The sequence below is a fragment of the Chrysochloris asiatica genome, unplaced genomic scaffold (assembly GCF_000296735.1).
Source record: "Chrysochloris asiatica unplaced genomic scaffold, ChrAsi1.0 scaffold00159, whole genome shotgun sequence".
Classification (NCBI taxonomy): Eukaryota; Metazoa; Chordata; class Mammalia; order Afrosoricida; family Chrysochloridae; genus Chrysochloris; species Chrysochloris asiatica.
In genome coordinates, this window is record NW_006408677.1 from 1,042,724 (window position 1) to 1,054,820 (window position 12,097).

Here is a 12,097-nt window from a genome sequence, read left to right on the forward strand (position 1 = left end):
AAAAAAACAATGAAGCCAGTGTTGTATGAAAATAAAGAAAGAATTCTACCAACTTCTTCAGCCTGCAATTGATCAAGCATGCAATCAAGACTATTGATAATTACTGGTGATTTCCATGCAAAGCATGGAAATAAAGAGGAAAGATCAGTATTTGGAAAATACAGTCCTAGTATCAGTATTTTGAAAAAACGATGAAGGAGATCATAAGATAGAATTTTGAAAGACCAGTGACTTAATTCATTGCAAATACCTTCTACAAACAACAAAAGAAACAACTAAAGACATAGACCTTACCTGATGGGATACACAGAAATCTTATTGACTGTTGGAGGCAACACTGGAAATGCTCAAACAAAACAAGGCCAAGGGCAGACTATACAACAGATCATCAATAGTTTATATTCAAGTTCAAGATGAAATTGAAAAAAAATTAAAACATATCCCCAAGACCCAAAAATAACCTTGAGGGGGAAGAGTGTGTGTCTGTGCCAGAGACATGAAATTCTCGAGAGAGGTCTCAAAACCCCCAAGGAGTGGAGGCCCCAACTTGGAAACCCTGCAGTACATGTGTGGTAATACCATGTTTGTGCCCCTGCTCACTGATGCTGCCACTCACTATGTCTGGAGCTGAGCAGGAAACAGCCGCGGTTATTTTTTTACATGGACTTGGAGACACAGGGCACAGCTGGGCTGACACCTTCTCCTCCATCTGGTTCCCTCACCGTCAAGTGTATCTGTCCCCATGTGCCTCGGATCCCTGTGACACTCAGTATGAGGATGGTGATGCACTCCTGTTTCAACCCGATGGGGCTGAGACCAGATGCCCCAGAGGATGAGGCTGGCATCAAAAAGGCCTCAGAATATATCAAGGCCTTGATTGAGCATGAGATGAAGAATGGGATCCCTGCCAAGTGAATCATCCTGGGAGGCTTTTCACATGGAGGGGCCCTATCCGCTACACTGCCCTCACCTGTCCCCACCCTCTGGCTGACATTGTGGCATTGAGCTGCTGGCTGCCTCTACACCGGACCTTCCTCCAGGCAGCCAAGGGCAGTGCCAGGGACCTGGCCATCCTACAGTGCTACGGGGAGGTGAACCCCATGGTGCCCATACGGTTTGGTGCCCTGACCACCGAAAAGCTCTGGTCTATAGTCACACCTGCCAGGGTTCAGTTCAAGACTTACCCAGGTGTTATGCACAGCTCCTGCCCTCAGGAGATGGCAGCCACAAAGGAATTTCTTGAGAAGCTGCTGCCTCCTGTCTAACCAGTGTTGGCCCTCAGAGTGGTCCCCCAGCATCATCTTGGATCTGAGCCGGTCAAGCCCCCATCCCCACCTTCCTCAACTTGCCCTCTGCCACTGGCCTTGGGGCAGACAGACCCAGGTCTGGCCCAGCTCACACTCCCGGCCTCAGCCACCTGGCACCGTCTGCAGCAGAGGGAAGGCTACTTTCTTACCCCATCTCCCTGGAGGCCCCGCCCTCCTGCCACAGCAGTATTGGAGGAGCTGTATATAGCAGGAGGAAGGGGCCCAGCCGCTGACCCCACTCACTCAGGACCTCACTCACTAGCCCCACTTTTGGCTCCCCTCCTGTGACTTCAGGGTTTGGTCCACTGGGGCCCTTGCAGGCTCCACCTACTGACCCCCCAGGGATTCTGCCTGGATAATTGGGTCTCCTTCTCTCCAGCTGCTTCTCAATCATGGATGTGTTAATGGCCTGCCCCCTTGCTGCTGTGGGCTCCCTGCCCCTGGGCAGGAATGTTGGTGAGGGGATGGAGCACTCCCAGGGGCCTTCCCCTCAGCTCTTCCCTCACCCTGGGGGCTGGGCCCACCTCCCTTGCCGCTCCTTCTTTGCAAGCCTGGAGTCTGCAGGGCTGGACTGAAGCTCACGATCTCCCCCAGCTGTGTTCTCCACACTTTGTTCACACTCTCTGGCCAGAGAGGTTGTGGGGGTTGTGTCTGTCTTCTGTCTCCATGTGGTTTGGGGTATTTTCCTTTAAAATTAAAGAAAGTACATCCTCAAAATAAATAAATAACCTTGACCATATCCTACCTGAATTTATCTCATGACTAGATTGAAGACCAGAAATGTGAGATCACATCAAGAACACAGAAAACAAAAGGTCATTAAAGTTACAAGAAATAAGGAAAAGGCAAACGGGACTATGAAACTTGTTCTCCAGTGTAGAGATGTTAAAGTAAAAGGAAGAAATGACGAGGTTAAAGAATTGAACAGAAAATTTCAAAGGGCAGCTTGAATCAAAAATTAAAAGGAAAGGTTAAGGTCAGAATTTCCCTATCTGAAAGAAATTAAAAAAAAAAAATTAAGCCTCAACTTGCAATAGTGATGGATCTGTGTGCAAATTTTTGAATGGCGTAGAAAGCATCAAAAGAAGATGGCAGGAACCCACAGGCACTGTACTAAAAAGAAATGGTTGATGTTCAAGCATTCCAAGAGATAATGAAGAGCCAATGGTACTGAAGGAAGAAATCCAAGATGCACTGAAGGCAATAGCATAGAACGAGGCTCCAGGAACTGATTGAATACAAATCAAGTTATTTCAACAAACTGATGCGGCCCTGGAGGCTCTCATTTATGCCAAGAAATTTGGAAGTCAGATACCTGGCTAAATGATAAAAGAGATCCATATTTGTTCTCATTTCAAAAATAGATGACCCAGTGGAATGCAGAAATCGTCAGAAACTATCATTAATATCACACTTAAGTAAAATTTTACTAGAGAGAATTTAAAAACAACTGCAATAGGGATATCATTGCTAATGTCAGATAGATTTTAGCTGAAAGAAGAGAATACCAGAAAAATGTTTACCTGTGCTTTATTGACTATGAAAATGCTTTCCACTATGCTGATCATGACAAGTTATGATTAACATGAGAAATAGATATTCCAGAATACTTGACTGTGCTTATGAGAAACGTGTATATAGATTAGGAGGCAATCATTGGCATATTGGAAAAAAGGCATACTTAATGGTTTAAAATAAGGAAATATGTGCACCAGTGTTGTGTTGGTTCACCATTCATAGTCAATCTGTGTACTGAGCACATAATTTGAGCACTGGATTATATGAAGAAGAATGTAGCACCAGGACTGCAGGAAGATTGCTTAACAATTGGTGATATCTGAAATCCAGATAATACAAACAGACCTCTGCAGGTCAAACGGACCTTATAGTGCAGTCCAGTGCACTGCAGCACCACACCATGACTCCCCAAAAGGGGTAGCTAAATATTTATCCCAGATTTAAAACAAGGTTAGAATATCCTGTGGAAGCCAAAGCATCCAGAAGGCAGAGAATGGACAACAGAAAACAGGAGAGCTATTAACATGGACATGAGGAAATGGAGGTGGGATAGAAAGTTCCCTGGTGGTAACCAAGACATTAATAGTTGTAAAGGTGCCCAAGAAAAAGAATCAGAAAAAAATGGGATGCTTCATGTCTCTACTCTGACAAAATACAAGGATTTGATATAGATATTAAAAATTCTAGGTAATCATGAAGGGTAAGAGAGAACAGAATGAACCACAAAATGGGAGTGGCGATGATATAAATTCTTTATTGGTCCAGGGGTGAGGATTTTTGTTTTCCTTACTTTGAGATGCAATCCATACTGAAGGCTGTGGTCTTTGATATTCATCAGTAAGTATTTTAAGTCCTCTTCACTTTCAGCAAGCAAGGTTGTATCATCTGCATATCGCAAGTTGTTAATGAGTCTTCCTCCAATCCTGATGCCACGTTTTTCTTCATAGAATCCAGCTTCTCGGATTATTTGCTCAGCATACAGGTTGAACAAGTATGGTGAAAGAATATAACCCTGACACATGCATTTCTTAATTTTAAACCATTCAGTGTTCCCATGTTCCGTTCCAACAACTGTCTCTTGGTCCATGCACAGATTCCTTATGAGCACAATTAAGTGTTCAGGAATACTTATACTTTGCAATGTGGTCCAGAGCTTCTCATGATCCACACAATCAAAAGGCTTTGCATAGTCAATAAAGCATAGATAAACATATTTCTGATATTCTCTGCTTTCAGCCAAGATCCATCACACATCAGCAATGATATCCCTCATTCCACGGCCTCTTCTGTATCTGGCTTGAACTTCTGGAAGTCCTCTGTCAATGTATGCTTGCAGCCGTTTCTGTACTACCTTTTGTAAAACTTTACATGCATGGGATATCAAAGATATTGTCCGATGATATCTGCATTCTGTTGGGTCAACTCTCTTTGGAATGGGCACAAATAAGGGTCTCTTCCAATCAGTCAGACAGATTAAACAGACAGTTTAGGACAGATGAGTGAGTGCCTCCAGTGCTGCCTCACTTTCTTAAAATATTTCAATTTTTATTCTATCAATTCATGATGCCTTGCTCTTTGCCAATTCCTTCAATGTAGCATGGAATTCTTCCTTCACTAATATTGGCTTTTGATCATATGCTACCCCCTGAAAAAGTTGAACATCAACCATTTCCTTTTGGTACAGTAACTCTGTGTATTGCTTTCATCTTCTTTTGATGCTTTCTGCATCATTCAATAATTTATCCAGAGAATCCTTCAATAATGAAAGTCGAGCCTTGAATTTTTTTCTTCAGTTCCCCCAGCTTGAGAAATGCTGAGTGCATTCTTCCCTTTGGCGTTTCTGACTCCAGATCTTTTCACATTTCATTGTAATATTTGACTTTGTCTTCTAGAGGTAACCTTTGAAATTTTCTGTTCAGCTCTTGGATCTTCTCATTTCTCCCATTTGCTTTAGCAGCTCTACACTGGAGAGCAAGTTTCAATATCTCTTCTGACATCCATTTTGACCTTCTCCTTCTTTCTTGTTTTCTCAATGACTTTTTACTTTCTTCATGTATGATGTTCTTGATGTCATCCCACAACTCTTCTGGCCTTCAGTCTAATGTATCAAATCTGTACTTTAGATGATCTCTAAATTAAGGTGGGATACATCCAAGGTCATATTTTGGCTCTCTTAGACTTGTTTACATTTTCAGCTTCAGTTTGAATTTGCATATGAACAATTGATGGCCTTTTCCACAATCCGCCCCTGGACTTGTTTTGGCTGATGATATGGAGCTTTTCCATTGATTCTTTCCACAGATGTAGTCAATTTGATTTCTGTGTATTCCATCTTGTGGGGTCCGTGTGTGCAATCGTCTTTTATGCTGTCTAAAGAAGGTATTTGAAATGAACACATCATTGATTTTGTAGAAATCTATCATGTGATCTCCTGCATCATTTCTATTACCAAGGCCATATTTCTAACTATTGATCCTTCTTCTTTGCTCCCAACCTTTGCATTCCAATCACCTGTAATGATTAATACATCTTGATTGCATGTTTGATCAATTTCAGATTGAAGAAGTTGGTAGAATTCCTCTATTTCACCCTCACTGGCTTTAGTGTTTGATGCATAAATTTGAATAATAGTGATATTAACTGGTCTTCCCTGTAGGCAAATGGATATTACCCTATCACAGACAGCGTTGTACCTCATGAATGATCTGGAGATGTTCTTTTTGACAGTGAATGCAACAAACAAAACTACAAGAATGAAAAAAAGGAAACCAGAGATATTTATTTATAACAAAGTCAACTGCAAAGCACAAAGATGGTATAATGTAGATACGAAACTTCCAAATGGTAAGGAAATCAAGTAGGTTTCAAGATAAAACAGACTGTTTTAAATGGGGAAAAATGAATAAATTACAGGGCATACTTTAAAAAAATGAATGTACTTTTGCATTAAAATTAAAAAGAGGAAAATCCAAAAAATTTAATAAACACTAACATAGTAGAAAAGAAAAACCACAAAGAAAATGAACTCAGTACACAACATTACGTGGAACAAAGAAACCAGCATCACACACACAAAAAAAATACACAGCAAAATGACAGTAATAATTTCATACCTATTGATAATCACACTGAATATAAATAGATGAAATGCATCAGTCAAGAGAGAAATAGCAGAATGGGTAAGAAAACAGATACTTCAATATGGATACGGCTTCTGAGGAGTGGCTGTTGGGTTTAAACTGCCAATCTTCTGGTTCAAAGTGACCTTGTGGTCCAGTGTTTATCCTACAGCACCACACCCAGGGGAATATTATTCATTGGCGATAGGGTAGTCACATATTAACATGGGTGACAGGGCAGGCAATATAAAGCAAGAAGCGGATAGCAGAGGAAGGATGAAGGTAACAGGAGACAAAGGCAAGAATACAAGAGGCAAATTAAATATAGGTAAATAGTGTTAACTGATGGTACACGGAGGGGATTGCAATCATTGTAATGAAGCAAAGTATATGATTTGTTTAATAAAAACTAATGACCTGCTCTGTAAACCTGCACTCAATTCACAATAAAAAGCTTTTTTAAAAAATGCATAGACAGTCAAAAATCCCTCAAAATACACAGAGATAGAATTAGGACTCCAGTTCAATGTCTATTTGAAAACATATTCATATTTCAAGTTAGAGAGATGATAAAATTCATCTCAGTAACTTTCCTTCCCCATTTCTTAACATTTAAAAAAATCCCAAATTCTCGAACACTGTGTTTGTAACTCTGTTATAAAGCCTGTCGTTACTGTAGGTACAAAGAGGCTGACAGTAAGGAATATAAGGTTTATTTAATCTCTCACATCATATAAATTATACTTCTATATAACAGCAGCATCTGTTTCAGATCTCAAGTCCATAATATTTATAATTGGATACTTTGTAACAAATTATTTTTCTTTGAAATTTACTTCTTCTATGCCTAAAAGGAGCTCTGGTAGTGTAATGGTTACTAGTCGGGTTGCTAATCTCACGATCAGCATTTCAAAACTACCAGCTGTTCCATGGGAAAAAGATGAGGCTTTCTGCTCCCGTAAAGATTTACAGCCTCGGAAACCCTGTACAGGGTCGCTATGAGTCGGAACCAACTCCACGGGACATAACAACAACATGCCTAAATGGAGTCCTGGTGTGGTGCTGCGGGTTAATGTACTGGACTGTAAGGTTGGTTTGAAGCGAAAGGTCGGCGATTCTAGCTCATGCAGGGTCGCGATGAGTTGGAACCTACTAAACAGCACTTCTTGTTGTTGGTAAGTGCCTCTAAGTCAGTTCCGACCCATAGCAACCCTGTACAGAGTTTCTGAGGAGCAGCTGGTGAGCTTGAACCACCGACCTTGCAGTTCAAACAGCTTTGCAGTCTGGCGCATTAACCCACAGCACCACACAGCAAACCTAAAATAGTGGACTAGTGAGTGGTGTGGCACTGAAGGATAATGCACTAGACTGCAAGGTCTGTGGTTCAAACTCACCAGTGACTCCTCGGACACCCTATACTGGGTCGCTATGCATCAGAACTGACTTGAGGGCATTTAACTTAAATGCCTAAAATAGGAGCCCTGGTAGCATAGTGGATTATGAGTTGGCTTGCTAACCACAAGGTTAGCAGTTCAAATCTACAAGTCACTCCGCAATAGTAAGATAAGGCAGTTTCTGCTCCCATAAAGATTTACAGCCTCAGAAACCCTACACAGTGTCACTATGAGTCAGAACCAACTCCATAGTACACAACCACCACCAGGACTAAAATGGAGTATTGGTGTGGTGCTGCAGGATAAACACTGGACCACAAAGTCACTAGTTCAAGCTCACCAGTCCTCCTTGGAAACAATATACAGGATTGCTGTTACTCAGAACTGACTGGAAGGCACTTAACAACAACAATGCCCAAAATAGCATTTGAATTAATATAGTAGGTTTCATTTCTGTGTAGTAGATTAGCTAGTCAAAAATGTCAAAAAGATTATTGTTTAATCTGTCTGTAGACAGGTGTTTGGATCAAATATATCAACAACCATGACCATCTCAAAATTAAAATGTATCTTCAGACCAAAACAAAAGTAGAACATAAGCATTTTTTGTACATAAAATATAGGAAAACTTTAAAACACTACCTTTACTGTATTCTCAAAGGGCGCTAGGTTCAATTTTCAGCAACATGACAGACTTCACGTTCAGACTTATCCTCTATTTAAAAACAATAATAATGGAGTAAATAATTTAAAATATTTTTACTATCTTTTATATGGCAAAAAGTGAGGAATAGTAAGGCCACAAGTTAAATAAAGATGGAGCTCTGGTAGCGTAGTGGTTACGAATCGGGCTGCGAACCTTAAGGTCAGCGGTTCGAAACTACCAGCCGCTCCGCGGGAGAAAGATGAGGCTTTCTACTCCCGTAAAGATTTACACCCTCGGAAACCCTGTAACAGGGTCGCTATGGATCGGAACCGACTCGACGGCACTTAACAACAACAACAACAACCCAATAAGGTAAGTGAAGCACCAAAACTTTCAGCTTGATAACATTTCCCAAGCTCAATAAAATAAATAATACTATTACATATTTGGAGTCCTGGTGTAGCACTGTGTGTTAATGCACTGAACTTCAAGGTCAGTTTGAACCACAATGTCGGCAGTTCAAGCTCTCTAGCTGCTTTTTGGAAACCCTATAAAAGGTCATTATGGGTCGGAACCAACTTAACGGCACTTATCAACAACAACAATTCCATATTTACAGGGCACAGGGAAAAGAAGACAAAGTCTGTGGTTTCCTCAAGGTGAGAAATCAACTAGAATGCCCCTATGCAAATTTAGGAACCCAAATGTTTCAGATAAGTTTAAAGAGTAACCTAGAAACAGATCAACGGGAAAACTGCCTATCTTGAGCCCTGGTGCTGGGTTCTTGTTGTTAAGTGCCGTTGAGTTGGTTCCAACCCGTAACGACCTTTTATAGAGTTTCCAAGAAGTAAATGGCTAGCTTGAACCATCAACCTTGTGGTTCAAACCGACTTGGCATTCCAGCACCATACCAGGACTCCCTGATGCTGGGAGATGATGGAAAAAATCATCCCTGAGAACTCAAAGACAAGAAAATTTCAAATAGGTTCATAATTGTTATTAAGTGCTATCGAGTCAGTTCTAATTCATAGTAATCCTGTACAGGGATTTCTGAAGAGCTGCTGGTAAATTTGAATTGCCAATCTTGAGATTAGCAGTCAAGTGCTTATCCTATAGTGCCACACCATGACCCCACCTCTTACATGTTGTTGTTATGTGCCATGGAGAGGAGACCAAAAAACGTTAATCAAAATTTTTAACTTAAAATAGCTTCTGACTACTGGTACTTCCAGATATCTCAAAGAAGTAATCAAACCGTTTTATTTTTGTTTGTTTTTTCCCTGTAGGTAGTCACATTCATCCTAGGGCTCAATGTATTTCCACAGATTAAATTCCAAAACAAATATTCAGTTGCCTGTCAACAAATGACTATGCTCATAAGATAGAAAAAAGTTACAAATAAGAGTCAGCAGAAACAACAGACAACAGAATCAAACCAAACTAATATAAAAATAAAAATATTGATATTATAAGATAGATCTCATAAAATAAGAATACTGAACGTATTTTAAGAAATGAAGAATTTTGAAAATGAGTAATGAACATGGCAATGTGAAAAATAATCAGAAATCAAATAAATGAATTACATAATAATTAAAATTATCAATCCATATGGACAAATTTAACAGATGACTAGGCATAACTGAGTAGTTCTGGCACTGTGGGTTAATGTGCCAGACTGCAAAGCCATTTGAACTGCAAGGTCGGCAGTTCAAGTTCACCAGCTGCTCCTCGGAAACCCTACTATATACAGGGTTGCTATGGGTCGGAACCAACTCGATGGCACTGCACAACAACAACAGGCATAACTGAAGATATAATTAAAGAATTTAAGAAAATTTCTAAAATTCTAATCACAGAAACAAAAAGAAAATATAAAATAAAGACTTGGAAGATATATCTATTTATTGTTAAATAGGAGAGGAAAAACTGCATCAGAAGTAACACATGAGTAATGGCAGATAATTTTCTAAAACTGCCAAAAGTAACGAATCCCGAGAGTCAAGAAACATAAGGAATTCCAAACAAAATGAGTAAAAAGAAATTCAGACCTTAGTATAGCATTGTTGTTGTTGTTAAGTGCTGTGGAGTCAGTTCCAACCCATAGTGACCCTGTACAGGGTTTCCGAGGCTGTAAATCTTTACGGGAGCAGAATGCCTCATCTTTCTCCCACGGAATGGCTGGTAGTTTCGAACTGCTGGCCTTAGGTTTGTTTGCAGCCCGATTCGTAACCACTACGCTACCAGCGTTCCTTATAGCATACTTAAAAATGTCAAAGACAAGGAGAATATCTTAAAAGCACTTTAAAAAATCAAATTACCCTCAAAGGCATGAAAGACTAGTTGCTGAATTCTCAATAGCAACAACTGAAGTGAGAAAACAATGAGATCAACTGTTCAATGTGCTAAGAGACAGGAGGAAAAACAAAACCTGAACACTGTCAGTTGTCAATCTAGAATTTTTCACATTAAAAAATACCTTTCAAGAAAGAGAATAGAATATTTTTTCAGAAAAACAAAAATGGACTGTAAGTAGAAGATCATCACTAAAGGAAAACTTAAAGGAAAATTTAGGTGTGTGGGGTCAGTGGGGGGGGGCAGGTAATGGAGAATGGCAAATAAAGGTCTGAGATGCATGAAAGAACAAATATGTAGGTATAAAGATTGCACCTCAATGGAAAGAACACAAAAATCCTCACCACTGGATCGACAAATAATATCATGATTGTTGTTGCTGTTGTTAAGTGCTGTGGAGTCAGTTCCAACCCATAGTGACCCTGTACAGGGTTTTCGAGGCTGTAAATCTTTACGGGAGCAGAAAGCCTCATCTTTCTCCCGTGGAGCGGCTGGTAGTTTCGAACTGCTGACCTTAAGGATCACAGTCCAATTTGTAACCACTGATAAGTAGAGAAAAGATTAAAGTTGTGAAAGACTTCGTTGTGCCTGCCTCCAGAATCAACACTCAAGGAACAAGTAGTCAAGAAATTAAATGACATAGTGCATTAAGCAAATCTGATGAAAAAGTCCTCTTTAAGTATTAAAGAGCAAAGATACCTGTGTGAGGACAAAGGTGCACCAGATTCAAGCCATGATATTTTCAACAGTCTCATATGCATGTGAAAGTTTGGCAAAGCATAAGGCAGACTGTAGAATCTATGCATTTGAATTATGGTGATGAAGAAGAATATTAAAAGTACCATGGTTTCCCTGGCATACCATTATAAAATAGATACTTCAGGGAGAGAGAAAGGAACAGCCAGAAATATCACCATAGAAAGCTTGTAAGTTCGTCTTCTACCTCTAACTGATTGGAATACCTAAAATGGGGCTACAATGTGCCCAGTAAAGGAGGCTTCATGCGGAGCCGCTGCATTACAGAAGACCATAGGAGGAATCCTGAACTGCATCCAGAATCTTCCGAGGTGGATAATTTCCACTTGAAAGGACAAGCAGACTAGCCTGGAGCAGCTAGAAGAACAGAAGATACTTACTGAAAGAAAGAATGGCAGGAAAAATACAAAACAATATAGGTAGTCCAACTGATTACTACAAGAACAAACAAGTTGCTAGCCCAGGAGACATCAAGGCAAGTGATCGGGTCCCCTCAGGGCAAACCCCCTTCCATGACTAAGACTCAATGGGAATACACGCTCTGATTGGTGACCACGTTCATCACCGATAAATGGAAGTGAGGGAAAAGCAGCAATGAAGCTGCGAGCTAAGCCCTACAATGTTCAATAGACTCCTGTGAACCTGGGTGGAGAACTGGTTAGCCAGCAGTGTGACAAGGCCTGGGGATTTTTGGGCCAGAGTCAGTGACATAGCCACAGAGGACTAGAGTGGAGAGTGAAGCATCCAGCTGATAAGAAGAGAGGGCCTATGCATAAGAACACCCACACTTGCAGATAATACTCACTTGACCTGACTTCAATGACTGGATGATCAGAGCTCAACTAGAAGAAAGAAGAGGAAAAAAAGAGCAATCTGATACAATTTGATGAACTTGACCTACAACTATGGATGCAGTAGCTCAAAAGAGGGAACAAGTCATTACAGCAAGGATCTATTCCTACCCCTTCCATACACAGAGTAGACAGGGATGGGCAACTTGGA

The 12,097-nt window shown here is 40.4% G+C and overlaps 1 pseudogene; it reads left to right on the forward strand.

The window, feature by feature from the left end:
• Positions 1-565: 565 nt before the first annotated feature.
• On the forward strand, positions 566-1,265 carry LOC102823260 (annotated as a pseudogene).
• Positions 1,266-12,097: the final 10,832 nt, after the last annotated feature.